The sequence below is a fragment of the Cucurbita pepo genome, chromosome 11, assembly GCF_057944985.1.
Source record: "Cucurbita pepo subsp. pepo isolate OVF chromosome 11, ASM5794498v1, whole genome shotgun sequence".
In the NCBI taxonomy this organism is placed as follows: Eukaryota; Viridiplantae; Streptophyta; class Magnoliopsida; order Cucurbitales; family Cucurbitaceae; genus Cucurbita; species Cucurbita pepo.
Genome location: NC_141808.1, coordinates 4,462,501 through 4,477,021, shown reverse-complemented (window position 1 = coordinate 4,477,021; position 14,521 = coordinate 4,462,501). Strand labels below are relative to the sequence as shown.

The window sequence follows — 14,521 nt, the reverse complement described above, 5'->3', positions numbered from 1 at the left end:
CAGGGTCGAAACTAAGTCCGGGAGAGTCGGAACGGTGACGAACGGGCTAGAAATAGGTTTCCCAAGCCGAATAAGCCGCCGAAGCCGAGAAGCCGCTGTCAAGCCGATTAAGCCACCGGAGCCGAGGGGAGCCACGCTGTAGACGTGCCACGTGGCACAACCAGAGGGTGACGCGTGTGCAGGGGTCTCGGATCGAGGCGTGGTTTATCGGATCGCTCGCAGGTTTCAGGTCGTTCGCAGGTGACAGGCCGGCCCGGCTGAAGGCAAAGTGCAGGTGGGCTGGGCTGGGCGTGTTGGCGTTGGACTGGACTTGCGGGTCTCGTGCTGTCGGGTTGGGCCGTAACTAGGTTTACGCGTTTTGGGCTGAAACGACTGGGCCGCGGGAACCTTCGGGTACTAGGCTAACCTAAGGTGATTGGGTTCGATTCAAGTTGCGGGATCTGGCCCTTGGGTCGGACTTCGTCTTCTTCACCCGGTTGCCTGCGCGTTTTTCTGGCGACTTTTCTCTCTCCTCGTTAATGTCGTTTCGACGTCCTTTTTCCCTCCTTTTTCCTCCGTTCCCGAGACTCTTCTTCCCCCTAACCCCGTTTTTGGTATAGATCTGGTTTGTAAAGGCCTCACACTCCCGGATTTGGAGTAGTTCGGAAATCTGACGTTCCGTCTCCCTTGCCGACGGTGTTCAACGTATTGGATTCGTCTAAATCTACCCCTGATGTGTGTAAAAGGTTTTGGTATTACTTTTGTTGCGTAAAATGGATGTTTTGACATCGATTTCGTATGGTTTGGCCTCGCGAGAGTTTCGTCGGATTTTTCTGTTCCTCTTCATTTTTCTTAATTTTTTTTGTTCTTTGTAGGGGTTTTTGAGGTCGCTAAAGGTCGGGGTCGAGTTCTATGGCATCCCAGCCTTCGGTCGTCCTTTGTGGGTCGTGTGCGTGCGAAAACTCCGGCGTTCACCGGAGTTTTCGGTTCTGCCGACGACCTTTTTTTCTTTTTTTTTCTTTTTTTTTCTTTTTTTTTTAATCGGATCTGTTACAATAGTCATATCGTTCTCTAACTTATCATAGTCTTAACGTTCTTATATCTATCACAGACATATCATTACGTGAACGTACCTTAGTCATCTCATCACAAGGACTTAACCTAACGTTATCGTTCTATCAATCCTAACGCTATTGTTCTATCAATCTATCACAAACCTATCCCTTTCTACCCGTAGCCTAACCGTATTCTTCTATCAATCTCTCTTATCCATATCACTTCTGTATGTAACCTAACCTTAACGTTTCATGAACGTATTTTACTCCTATCGTTACATTTCATTTTGTGCATCCTTCTCGTATCCTATCTCAAACTTATCATTGAACTCATCATACCGTAATTATTATCAAACAATTCACATATTATAACATATACATAACAAATAAGAAGCATATCGATTCACCGACAATTCACACATATCAATATATATGACACGTGCAGAACCACGAGGCACGTGTCAACAGCAAAAATAACCATGCCGATAGTAAGGTCACTTACCTGGCTAGCTTAAGTCGTTGTCACAAATATATCTCTAATGAAAGTTCGATTCCGTCATTTGAAATCCGAGTCAACCTATATGAGCCCATGACATCAGTTTTAGGTTTGAACTCTATAACATTATTTCCCTAATTTACATTGGTCCATTGTTAAAAGTCTTTAAATGTTATATATATTTATAATTATATTTTTATTAAAAATCTTATTTTTCATGGTAACTATTGTATAAGAAAGTAGATACAACTCTTTCAAGTTATTTTGGGATTTACTCAATGTATTTACCCTCTATATTTACCCATATTTAGTTTGTGGTTTTTAATTCCTTAATCTTCCTGATTTGCTAGAATTCACATAAATGATTGAGATTTAGTTTTTAACTCAAAGCTAAATCATTGTAATAATTCAATGAATATCTATAATTAGCTGTGATTTCTATTAGAAAATTAATTTTCAAATTTCCTTACTACTCACGGGAAACCCCATGTACTTAGCAGGCGCACGCCTTAACCGTCGCCTAAGAGATTCAAACCTTAGCAGGCACACGCCTTAATCGTCGCCTAAGAGATTCGAACTCTCACGGTGAAACCCCATGTATACTTAGCAGGCACACGCCTTAACCACTCGGCCAAAGCAACACATGTTTTTGGCACTAAAGGTCTAAGCTATACAAAAATTTCAAAGTCAAACGTTCTCATTAACAAAGAAATGAGAAATAAAGAAAAAACAATTATAGAAATCGTCGCCTGAGAGATTCGAACTCTCGCGGGGAAACCCCATGTACTTAGTGTCACAATCGCACTCTTGATGGCAGCGGACTTGCGATTGTGCGGCACTCACTTTCCAACAACAAGTGAGCTAAGCCAATTCGTTCTTACGTCGCCTAGAGCCAAGCGACGTATGCTCGAGCCTCTAGCCTCGGTTTAAGAGAAGGTTTTGGAAAACGAGGGCAGAAAGAGATTTTGAAAGAGACGTTATATAAGCAAGCAAGAGAGTAAGAGCAATAGCTCACAGTATATAACTAGTCATATCCCCCTCTAGTACATTCTGAGGCATTTCATGTCTAGTAGGCCTAGACATGATTTTTTTTGAAACGTCACACTCCCTAGAAATAGAAAAGTAAAACACTAGATCATGGAAAGACATAAAGGCTTTGTCTTGCACGGGCATGCGGCCATGGGCAATACGCCTTGAACGAGCATGACCGTGACATCCTCCCCCACCTAATTGGTTGACGTCTCTGTCAACTGACTATTTTCAAAGCTGGCAATGTGGGTGGAGGAGAAGTCCAGATCTTCAGCGCGTTCCCAGCTGGTTTCCTCCGTAGGGAGATTCTTTCATTTGACAAGGAATTCGCGAATCTTCCGTACGAGTCTTCCTATCTTCCGAACTCTGTGGGCTAAGATCTCCTTTATTTCTTTAGTGTCTCTTTGTTTCAGATCAATGCTCGGTCTCGTGATTACATTTCGCTGGTCGTCGTCTAGGTCAGGGTGATAGGGCTTCAAGTTGCTCAAATGAATTACTAGGTGAATTTTCATCCATGTGGGTAGCGCAACTCTGTAGGAAGTCGCCCCAATCTTTTTAAGGACTTCAACCGGGCTTTCATATTTTCGAACTAATCTCTGGTTCTTTCGGCTGCGGAATCTGATCTGTTTTGGTCTCAACTTGATGAGAACTTGATCTCCTGCTCGGAATTGGAGGGGGCGACGCTTTTTGTTCGCCCACTACTTCTTATGCTGGGAAGCTTTCTCCAAATATGCGCGGGCTATATCTGTTGTCTACTTCCATTCTCTGGTGAAATTCTGAGCTTGAGGATTTTTTCCTGCATAAGGATGATCAATAATATGGGGCAAAGCCGGTTGTCGTCCACTTACAATTTATAAGGAGCTCTTTCTAATAGACGAACTCGTCTGACAATTGAAACAGAATTGGGCGACATCTAGCAATTGTGTCCAGTTCTTCTGACGAGCGTCGATGAAGTGACGTAAGTATTCTTCGAGCAAACAGTTGAACCGTTTCATCTGTCCATCGGTTTGAGGATTATAGCTCGAGGAGATATTTAAAGACGTTCCCAAGAAGGCGAATAACTCGGTCTAGAATGTGCCGATGAATCTACCATCGCTACCGCTGATGATGCTCAATGGAATATCCCATAACTTTACAATGTGTTTGAAATATAGTTGGACTGTTAGTTCAGCTGAGCATAATTTGGGGGTGGGAACGAACGTCGCGTATTTCGAGAATTGGTCTACGACAACCAAGATGGCGTCATATTCCGCGACTTTTGGGTGGTGTGTTATAAAGTCTAGAGACACTTTTCTAAGGCCTTGTTGGCACAGGTAGAGGTTCCAAGAGTCCCGAGACTTTGGTTTTCTCGACTTTGTCCTGTTGTGAGGCACGTCTTGGTGTACTGCATGATGTCGTCTCGCATATTTGGCTAGAAGTACCCATTTTTTATTAACGCATATGTTCATTGCCACCCAAGGTGTCCGGCTCATAAGGTATCATGACATTCCTAAATAAGCTTCTTCCTCAGTTCTCCTGTTCTTGGAACGTATAATCTGTTTCCCTTTGTCATTAGAAGGTGTCCCTCGACCCAAAACATTTTTGGAAACTCGCTTCGATCAAAAAGTCTAGGAGTCTCTCGACGCTGGCAATTGCAGTAGCTAGATCTTGAATCTTTTTCTCATGTATTTTTGTTTTGGCCCACAATTATAACCCATTTATAAAGAAAAATACCTTGTCTTTCTCTGATGTGCCCCTGATATCTAGCATCAGGGTCGAGAACTGTTTGACATAGTCCCTTATGCTTCCAGTTTGTTTCAGAGTTATTAGTTTTTCCATTGTCATGTGTTCTACGTTTTCAGGGAAGAATTGGTCTCTCAACTCTCTCTTGAGGTCTTCTAACGAGTCGATGGTGCACAATCCATTCTCGATGTCTTGCACCTTTGTACGCCACCAAAGTTTTGCATCGTCTATGAGATGCATTGAGGCTACTGTCACTTTTATGTCGTCGGTACAAGCTGTTGTGGCTTTGAAGTACTGTTCGACATCAAAGATGAAGTTCTCCAACTCTTTGGTGTCTCGGTTCCCTTTGAAGGGTTTGGGGTCTGGGAACTTCAGTTTGTTGGATCCTGTATTAGTTTGCCTAGCCGTGACGTTGTTCACTACTTTCATTGTCACACCAATTCGGGTGTTCATGGCGGCCATCTTTTCTTGAATGGCATCGATCGTTGTTCTGAATTCGTCAGCTAATCCATTGAACAAACTCATCATTGTATTTTGTAGCACATCGAACTCTTCGCCATGTCCCTCCTTGTGCGCAACAGAGCTATCAGGGCTACCAGAAGGTCTTGAGCTCCTCGTAGGAGCAACTCTTTCTTCGAGTGAGGACACTCGAAACATTAGTTCTGCGATTAGCAACCCATCCAGGCGGTTGCCCATTGCGTCAATTTGTACGACTTTTCCATTCAATTCCGTCACCCGTTCTATCAGGAAGCAAATGGTGTCAGGGATTTTGAAAGAGAGATTTTGAAAGAGACGTTATATAAGAAAGCAAGAAAGTAACAACAACGACTCACAATATATAACCTTGGGTAGGGAGAAGTTGACAACTTCATGTCTGGCAGGCCTATACATGATTTTTCCAAAACGTCATACTCCCTATAAATACAAAAGTAAAACAATAGAACATGAAAGACATAAAGGGTTTGGCTTGTCTGGACATGCGGCATGGGCAACACGCCTTGGACGAGCATGTGGAACTTAGCAGACACACGCCCTAACAACTTAGCCAAAGCGACATCTATTTTGTGCAATAGAGGTCTAGCGGCATGGGCAACACGCCTTGGACAAGCATGTGAAACTTAGCAGACACACGCCTTAACAAGGCGGCCAAAGCGACACATGTTTTTGGCAATAGAGGTCTAAGCTATACAAAAATTTCAAAGTCAAACGTACTCATTAACAAAGAAATGAGAAATAAAGAAAAAGCAATTATATAAACCATTGCCTGAGAGATTCGAACTCTCGCGGAAAAACGTTCTCATTAACAAAGAAATGAGAAATAAAGAAAAAGCAATTATAGAAACCATTGCCTGAGAGATTCTAACTCTCGCAGGGAAACCCCATGTACTTAGTAGGCACACGCCTTAACCACTCAGCCAAAGCGACACATGTTTTTTGCAATAGAGGTCTAAGCTATACAAAAATTTAAAAGTCAAACGTTCTCATTAACAAAGAAATGAGAAAAAAAAAAGCAATTATGGAAATGGTGGCCTGAGAGATTTGAACTCTCAAGGGGGAAACCCCATCTACTTAGCAAGCACACGCCTTAACCACTCAGCCAAAGCGACACATGTTTTTGGACATAGAGGTCTAAGCTATACAAAAATTTCAAAGTCAAACGTGATTCAAACTCTCGCAGGGAAACCCCATGTACTTAGCAGGCACACGCCTTAACCACTCGGCCAAAGCAACACATGTTTTTGGCAATAGAGGTCTAAGCTATACAAAAATTTCAAAGTCAAACGTTCCATTAACAAAGAAATGAGAAATAAAGAAAAAACAATTATAGAAATCGTTGCCTGAGAGATTCAAACTCTCGCGGGGAAACTCCATGGACTTAGCAGGCACACGCCTTAACCACTCGGCCAAAGCGACACATGTTTTTGGCAATAGAGGTCTAAGCTATACAAAAAATTCAAAGTCAAACGTTCGCATTAACAAAGAAATGAGAAATAAAGAAAAAACAATTATTGAAACCGTCGCCTGAGAGATTCGAACTCTCGCGGGGAAACCCCATGTACTTAGCAGGCACACGCCTTAACCACTCGGCCAAAGCGACACATGTTTTTGGCAATAGAGGTCTAAGCTATACAAAAAATTCAAAGTCAAACGTTCGCATTAACAAAGAAATGAGAAATAAAGAAAAAACAATTATTGAAACCGTCGCCTGAGAGATTCGAACTCTCGCGGGGAAACTCCATGTACTTCGCAGGCACACGCCTTAACCACTCGGCCAAAGCGACACATGTTTTTGGCAATAGAGGTCTAAGCTATACAAAAATTTCAAAGTCAAACTTCGCATTAACAAAGAAATGAGAAATAAAGAAAAAACAATTATAGAAATCGTCGCCTGAGAGATTCGAACTCTCGCGGGGAAACCCCATGTACTTAGTGTCACAATCGCACTCTTGATGGCAGCGGACTTGCGATTGTGCGGCACTCACTTTCCAACGACAAGTGAGCTAAGCCAATTCGTTCTTACGTCGCCTACGGCCAAGCGACGTATGCTCGAGCCTCTGGCCTCGGTTTTAGAAAACGAAGGCAGAGAGAGATTTTAAAAGAGACGTTATATAAGCAAGCAAGAGAGTAACAGCAACAGCTCACAGTATATAACTAGTCATATCCCCCTCTAGTACATTCTGAGGCATTTCATGTCTAGGAGGCCTAGACATGATTTTTTTCGAAACGTCATACTCCCTAGAAATAGAAAAGTAAAACACTAGAACATGGAAAGATATAAAGGCTTCGGCTTGTCATGGGCATGCAGCCATGGGCAACACGCCTTGAACAAGCATGACCGTGACATCCTCCCCACCTATTTTTAAACCTGGCGATGTAGGTGGCGGCGGAGTCCAAAGCTTCAGCGCGTTCTCAGCTGGTTTCCTCTGTAGGGAGATTCTTCCATTTGAAAAGAAATTCACGAATCTTCCGTACGAGTCTTCCTATCTTCCTAACTTTGTCGACTAGGATCTCCTCTATTTCTTTGTTGTCTCTTTGTTTCGGATCAATGCTCGGTCTCATAATTACATTTTGCTCCTCGTCGTCTGGGTTAGGGTGATAGGGCTTCAAGTTGCTCAGAAGAATTACTCGGTGGATTGTCATCCATGTGGGTACCGCAACTCTGTAGTAAGTAGCCTCGATCTTTTTAAGGACTTCAACCGTGCCTTCATATTTTCGAACTAATCTCTGGTTCTTTCGGCTGCGGAATCTAATCTGTTTTGGTCTCAACTTGATGAGGACTTGGTCTCCTGCTCGGAATTGGAGGGGGCGACGCTTCTTGTCCGCCCACTTCTTCTTATGCTTGGAAGTTGATACATGTTTGTGCGAAGGCACATTTTTCTTTCTTGACGTACAACTGATTCTGTCGCAGCTTGTTAAACACTAGCTTCAGGTGCACCTTGTGCTCCACCAGAGTTGTGTTGTATATAACTATGTCGTCGAGGTATACTACGACGAACTGATCTAAGTATTCATGGAAAACATTGTTCATTAACGTGCAGAACGTAGCTGGGGCGTTTGACAAATCAAAGGGCATTACCAGGAATTCAAAGGCCCATATCTTGTTACACAGGTCGTCTTGGGCTCGTCCCCTTCGGCAATAGGTACTTGGTAGTACCCTGATCGTAAGTCCAACTTCATGAAATTTTTGGCCTCGTGAAGCTGGTCAGACAAATTGGATATTATCGGTAGTGGGTATTTGTTGCACAACGTCACCTTGCTAAGGCTCTATAATCTATGCACAGACGCAACGTCTCATCCTTCTTTTTCTAAAATAGTACGGGGACTCCGTAAGGTGCCTTTGCCGGGCGGAGGAATCATGTCGTCAACAACTCATCTAGTTGTTTTCTCAATTCGGCTAGCGCAGGGGGAGTCATCCGGTATGCGTTCTTTGCTTGGGGTTTAACCCCGGGGAGGAGTTCAATTTCGTGATCAATGCCTCGACGGGGTGGTAGTGTTTGTAGTAAGCTCTCTGGCATTATGTCAGCATAACTGTCTAGTACATCCTTGATTTGGCTTGAAACAGTTTCTTCAGTGATCATTTCTTCCATTAGGGGTATAGCCATAAATGTAGGTTCCTCTCGTGCGAGTCCTCTTTTCAATTATATGGTCAAGATCATTCTAAGATTACCTGGTTGCTTGATGCTTGCAGGTATCACTGTGGGGTTGTGATCGGTGATGTAACGACCCGAAATTTTCTACTTAATTTAAGGTCGCTACTATATACGTACCATAAACATTAAATGCGGAAGACTTCATTTAAATTCCATAAAACATAACTTTTATCTTAAAACACAGCCATGCACTTACGTGTTTCGAAAACATCTTTAAAACGCCACAACAAAAGACTAAATAAAATGAATAAGAGTTTAAGTTTAAAAAACATCCTATTCTAGCCTAAGACTAATAAAATAAATACCACTACCCTATGCATGCGCCATGGTCTCGAGTTGCGATGTCGTCGTTAGCCGTATAGGAGTGCCTTGTCTTAACCTGAAAAAGTAAAGTAGCACGAGGCTTGAGTATTTCTAGAATACTCAGTAAGTGACACGCTATCGGGGTTATGCAACAATCACATGCAATGAAATGATGGGACCTATCTTTCGTTTCGTTTCGTTTTCCCTACAGTGTAATCCTAACAGGTAATCGTGGACGTGTACCATATACTCTACACGCAGCCCATAGGTGCGAGTATAGGCTCACCAGCTAGTTCGCACACCGCTGGGCCACTGTCCCTAGCCGGTGGGCATGCTCTGGGAGCCCTTATACCAGGACCCGTTAAAACTAGAACTGTCACGGCAGCGCTATGCAAAGCATAACGATCGTTGTCCTGCCATTGGATGTACGCATCCGTACCCTCGTGATGGGATAGGGGTATCCCCCCAAATGCATGAGCACACAATATGCATTAGATCCCACTCGTTCTACAGTTATCATTAATGAACATAACCCCCTGTCACGTTTTCATGCTTACATGTCATTCCCATTCTCATTTCTTTACATATCATACATATTCCTAACGGGGTTATGTTTCATGCAATTTACCGTATTTCATGTCATACAATTCATGCAGTTACATTCAAATATTTATACAAACAAGCCATAATCGTTCAAGGACCACACATCGTTACATGCATTACGCATCACATCACACTAAAAGCATACATTCATGTTCACATAACTACGTACTTACCATAGCCTTAACATTCTTATACCTATCACAGACATATCATTACGTAACGTACCTTAGTCATATCATCACCAGAACGTATCCTAATGTCATCGTTCTATCAATCTATCACAAACATATCCCTTTCTACACATAACCTAATCGTATTCTTTCATCAATCTCTCCTATCCATAACATTCTGGTATGTAACCTAACCTTAACGTTTCATGAACGTATCTTACTCCTATCGTTACATTTCGTTTTGTGCATCCTTCTCGTATCCTATCTCAAACATCTCCTAGAGCACATCGTACCATAATTATTATCATACAATCCACATATTATAACATAACATAACATATAGGAAGCATATCGATCCACAGACAATTCATACATATCAATATATATGACACGTGCAGAACCATAGGACAGGTGTCAACATCAAATATAATCATGCCGATAGTAAGGTCACTTACCTAGTTAGCTTAAGTCATTGTCACGAATATATCCTTCATGAAAGTTCGATTCCGTCCTTTGAAATCCAAGTCAAACTACGTGAGCCCATGACATCAGTTTCAAGTTTGAACTCTATAAAATTATTTCTCTCATTTACATGTTAAAATTCTAATATTTACTGTTAGACAAAATTTAAGAGAGTTCCATGCCCTCTAGTATTTCCTGTTTTATTTTTAAATTGTGTTCAACAAATATTTCCTCAGTCTTCCCTCTTCTTCTGTAATTATTTTTAAGAAGGTATTATTCAATTTTGTTAATCTATTACTACTTCCAAATCTTCTCTTTTTATTTTTATTATTATTTTTCTTTTAAGTGTTCTGTATTTCTATCTCTATTTCATTTTTTTCTTACTTCCTTTGTCTTCCTTCTGATTTAGTTAACAATTATATTCTTAGCTTTTAATTTAATCGATTCATTTGGTTATATTCTTTTCCTATAATTCATATAAAATTACAACCTAAATCATTGCAACAATTGAGTAGATCTAAATCATTACAACAATTTAGTAGATCTAAAATATAATTGGTTGTGATTTCCTAAACTCTTACAGAATTCTTTTTATTTAATCTCTAATTCAAAACTAAATAACTGTAACCAAATTAATATTATTTAATAAAATAAAAGGAAGATTTAACATACTACCTCATCAAATGACATATCTCCTTGAGGCGGAACTAAGTCTGTTTAAACCTTTTATTTTTTTGTATTTGTTTTTGTAGGAAGAAGAATTCTGGGTAAATCTGCAGTTGTTCTTCCCAGATTTATTTTTAGGGAACTAGTGGTGAGAGATTGAAGGAAGGAGGAGGGATCCGTTACCAAATGTTTTTCTTCTTTTAATTTTTATTTATTTATTTATTATTTTATTATTTTAACTATTTATTTTTATAATTATTTTTAATTGTTTATTTCTTTATTTATTTTTCGGCTATAACAAGTGATCACCAATCATTTCGTCAGTGGCATTAGGATAACTTTGTGTTCCTGGAGGAAGTCCATCCCAAGTACCACGTCAAAGTCATCCATGCGAACCATGACAAGGTCCATTTCTCCTGTCCAGGTCCCTAATTTGAAGGGGACTCTTTTAGATACTCCCACAATAGGCAAGACCTCGGAGTTGACAGATTTCATTTCTTTGGGGTCATTTTCTATGGTGAGTCCCAATTTTCGTGCTTCTTGGTCGGCGATGAAATTTTGGGTCGCACCTGAGTCTATCAAGGTGCTCTTGCTTGGTCGGGAGTTTATTGTTGCATCTACGAACATGAGCCCTTTCTCTATTATCTCCTTTGGGTCGACCTTCCGTTGGAGGGCTAAAAATAATTTAAAGGCACCCATTTGGGGGTTGTCCTAATCTTCCCTCCTGTTTGGCATAGTCTCGACTCCTGTGTCATTGCTCTCTTGAATGGACACTTGGAGTGCACTGAGAGAGGCCTGATGAGGACAGTAGGACAGTCTGTGGGGGCCTTTACACAACAGGCATTGTAAAGGTGTCGTCGGGTAGTTCTTTTGAGGGTAAGATCCTTCAGATGTCCCCGCTTGGTTATTCTGAGGAGGTCTATCTGTCCACCCACTTGATCTGTCATTACTTCCGTTTAGTCTATTGGGGCCTTCATTTCGATGACCTAGCGATCTATATGTTTTCCCCCAGTGTTTGGGGCCTAGTCGTTTTTCTTTGGAAACTTGCTTCGTTCCCAAAGTCTAGGAGTCTCTCGATGCTCGTAATTGCAGTAGCTAGATCTTGAACCTTTTTCTCATATATTTTTGTTTTGGCCCACAATTATAACCCATTTATAAAGAAAAATACCTTGTCTTTCTCTGATGTGCCCCTGATATCTAGCATCAGGGTCGAGAACTGTCTAACATAGTCCCTTATGCTTCCAGTTTGTTTCAGAGTTATTAGTTTTTCCATTGCCATGTGTTCTACGTTTTCGGGGAAGAATTGGTCTCTCAACTCTCTCTTGAGGTCTTCTCACGAGTCGATGGTGCACAGTCCATTCTTGATGTCTTGCACCTTTGTACGCCACCAAAGTTTTGCATCGTCTATGAGATGCATTGAGGCTACTGTCACTTTTATGTCGTCGGTACAAGCCGTTGTGGCTTTGAAGTACTGTTCGACATCAAAGATGAAGTTCTCCAACTCTTTGGTGTCTCGGTTCCCTTTAAAGGGTTTGGGGTCTGGGAACTTCAGTTTGTTGGATCCTGTATTAGTTTGCCTAGCCGTGACGTTGTCCATGTTGGGTTTTATGTCCTAAAACTCATAGTTTGTAAACAAAGATATATTCTATTTTCAATAAAGTTATTATTGTTGTTTATTCAGAAAAAATTGTTATTGAATAAAGTGAACTTTACGATCATTAATCTAAATCCAATAAACTAAGAACTCTGGCTATAGTATGACTACTTGAACTATATGTAGAGACATAAGAGTGGATCAAGTTCAAGTATATAGTCAAAATGATCTATAGTATAAGGATAAGGCTGAGTACCTTATTCTGGGGACACTATGGATGCGGCCCACTTTTGTATATGATATAAACAATGCGATCACTAAATTGTGCATGTGGAGACATGTGAGTGGGGGCGTCCTATGCAATGAGTATTGCATAAGATCGGACCATGAAGAAAACCACTCTCACTTTATAAAGTCGTTTACTGTTGAGACTGATTTTCTTTTCATTCGATAACCTAGGTAACTCGGTTTTAATCCTGAGCTAACCATGAACTCCTGTTTATTCGGAATTATCCTTAGATTTGCATGGGTGAGAGTGGCTCTAGTTCGCCGACTCAACAGGCCTCCCATTTCAGGGGTAAGACTGGGTGAATGGCTGGGGACGTGGGGTGCAAGACGGAATTCACTCCTACCCACTTTTAGGGATAGAAGAAAGGTAGTTCCCTTAAGCACTGACTCCAGGTCTTGAACAAGGGGCCCCACCCTCTCATTGGCCTGAGAGGGATTCGGTTTACTGGTTGGACCACAAACCAATTGTTTATTAGAGGATCAGTGAGACATAAGGAACAAGAAGTAACTTCAGGGGTAAAACGGTAAATTGACCCAGCTCTAGTTACGAACAACCTGTGAAGGATCGACTTACTAATCATGGTTATATCAGATGGACAGAAATATATCTATAGTGAGGGGAGTGCAACTACTAGGCTATAGTGGAGTGTCCTAGTAGTTAACGAATGTTGGTTAACCAGGTTAATGAGTTTAATCGGTTAATCTTGAATCGTTGGAGCCCATGATCTATAGGTCCATTAGGTCCCTCTGCTAGCTCATATCGGACTAAACCATAGAACAGTGTGACGAGTGAGTTCGAAGTGTTCGAATTCAAATTAGGGAATATGCGTTACATATATACGATATATTTAACCGCAATTTTATTTTATTTACGAAATAAGCGAAAAGAGAGAATCTGAGATATTTAAATAAGATTTAAATATCTTAATCAATTATGTGTCGGAATTGACTGGGATTGGCATTTGAATTAATATTAAATATTAATTAAATAGTTTAATTAATTATTTAATGTTACTTTAATTTGAAATTCATTATTCAAATTAATTGTTGAATTAAAATGAAGAAAGTCAAAATGTTGACTTTCATCTAATTAAAATGAAGAAAGTCAAAATGTTGACTTTCATCTAATGGAAAAATCATGTTAGTGGAATTTTGAGGTGTCAAAATTTGGTTTAACCAAACTTGCATGTTTGCCAAATAAACCCCACAAGTTTGAGTGGAATTTTGAGTGTCAAAATTTGGTTAACTCAAACATGCATGCTTGCCACATAATCTCAAACATTTAAGTGGAATTTTAAGTGTCAAGATTTGGTGATCTCAAGTTTGCATGAACATGCAAACTTGACTCTTTAAATAGAGTGATCATGATACTTGGAAGGAATTCTTCATCTTGATGAAAAACCTCTCACAAGCACTCTCTTTCACGTATACAAAATCCCTCCCAAGTTTAGTCACTCACCGGATTCCACAATCCCGTTCTAAGGCCGGAGAATAGTGGAGAAGACACTAGTGGTGGTTCGAAATCGGTTCGTGAGGCAAAAGGAGTTTGAACTACAAAAGGTAAGTATTTAAACTCATTAAGTTTTAATACTTATGAACATGCTAGTCATTTACAATAATTGATGTTCTAAAAGTGCCTAAGATCCAAATTGCTTCCGCATGTGTTATATTAACACCATCAGTCCACTACTTTCATTGTCATACCAATTCGGGTGTTCATGTCGGCCATCTTTTCTTGGATGACATCGATCGTTGTTCTGATTCGTCAGCTAATCCATTGAACAAACTCATCATTGTATTTTGTAGCACATCGAACTCTTCGCCATGTCCCTCCTTGTGCGCAACAGAGCTATCAGGGCTACCAGAAGGTCTTGAGTTGCTCGTAGGAGCAACTCTTTCTTCGAGTGAGGACACTCGAAACATTAGTTCTGCGATTGGCAACCCATCCAGGCGGTTGCCCATTGCGTCAATTTGTACGACTTTTCCATTCAATTCCGTCACCC

General features: G+C 40.8%; 3 non-coding genes across 3 annotated transcripts; all 3 read right to left on the bottom strand.

The window, feature by feature from the left end:
* Window positions 1-5,624: 5,624 nt before the first annotated feature.
* Window positions 5,625-5,706, bottom strand: TRNAS-ACU (transfer RNA serine (anticodon ACU)). Its single transcript has one exon. It is a non-coding gene; the product is annotated as a tRNA-Ser (tRNA).
* Window positions 5,707-6,297: 591 nt separating this feature from the next.
* Window positions 6,298-6,379, bottom strand: TRNAS-GCU (transfer RNA serine (anticodon GCU)). Its single transcript has one exon. It is a non-coding gene; the product is annotated as a tRNA-Ser (tRNA).
* Window positions 6,380-6,481: 102 nt separating this feature from the next.
* TRNAS-GCU (transfer RNA serine (anticodon GCU)) lies at window positions 6,482-6,563 on the bottom strand. The gene has a single exon. It is a non-coding gene; the product is annotated as a tRNA-Arg (tRNA).
* Between the last annotated feature and the right edge of the window lie 7,958 nt (window positions 6,564-14,521).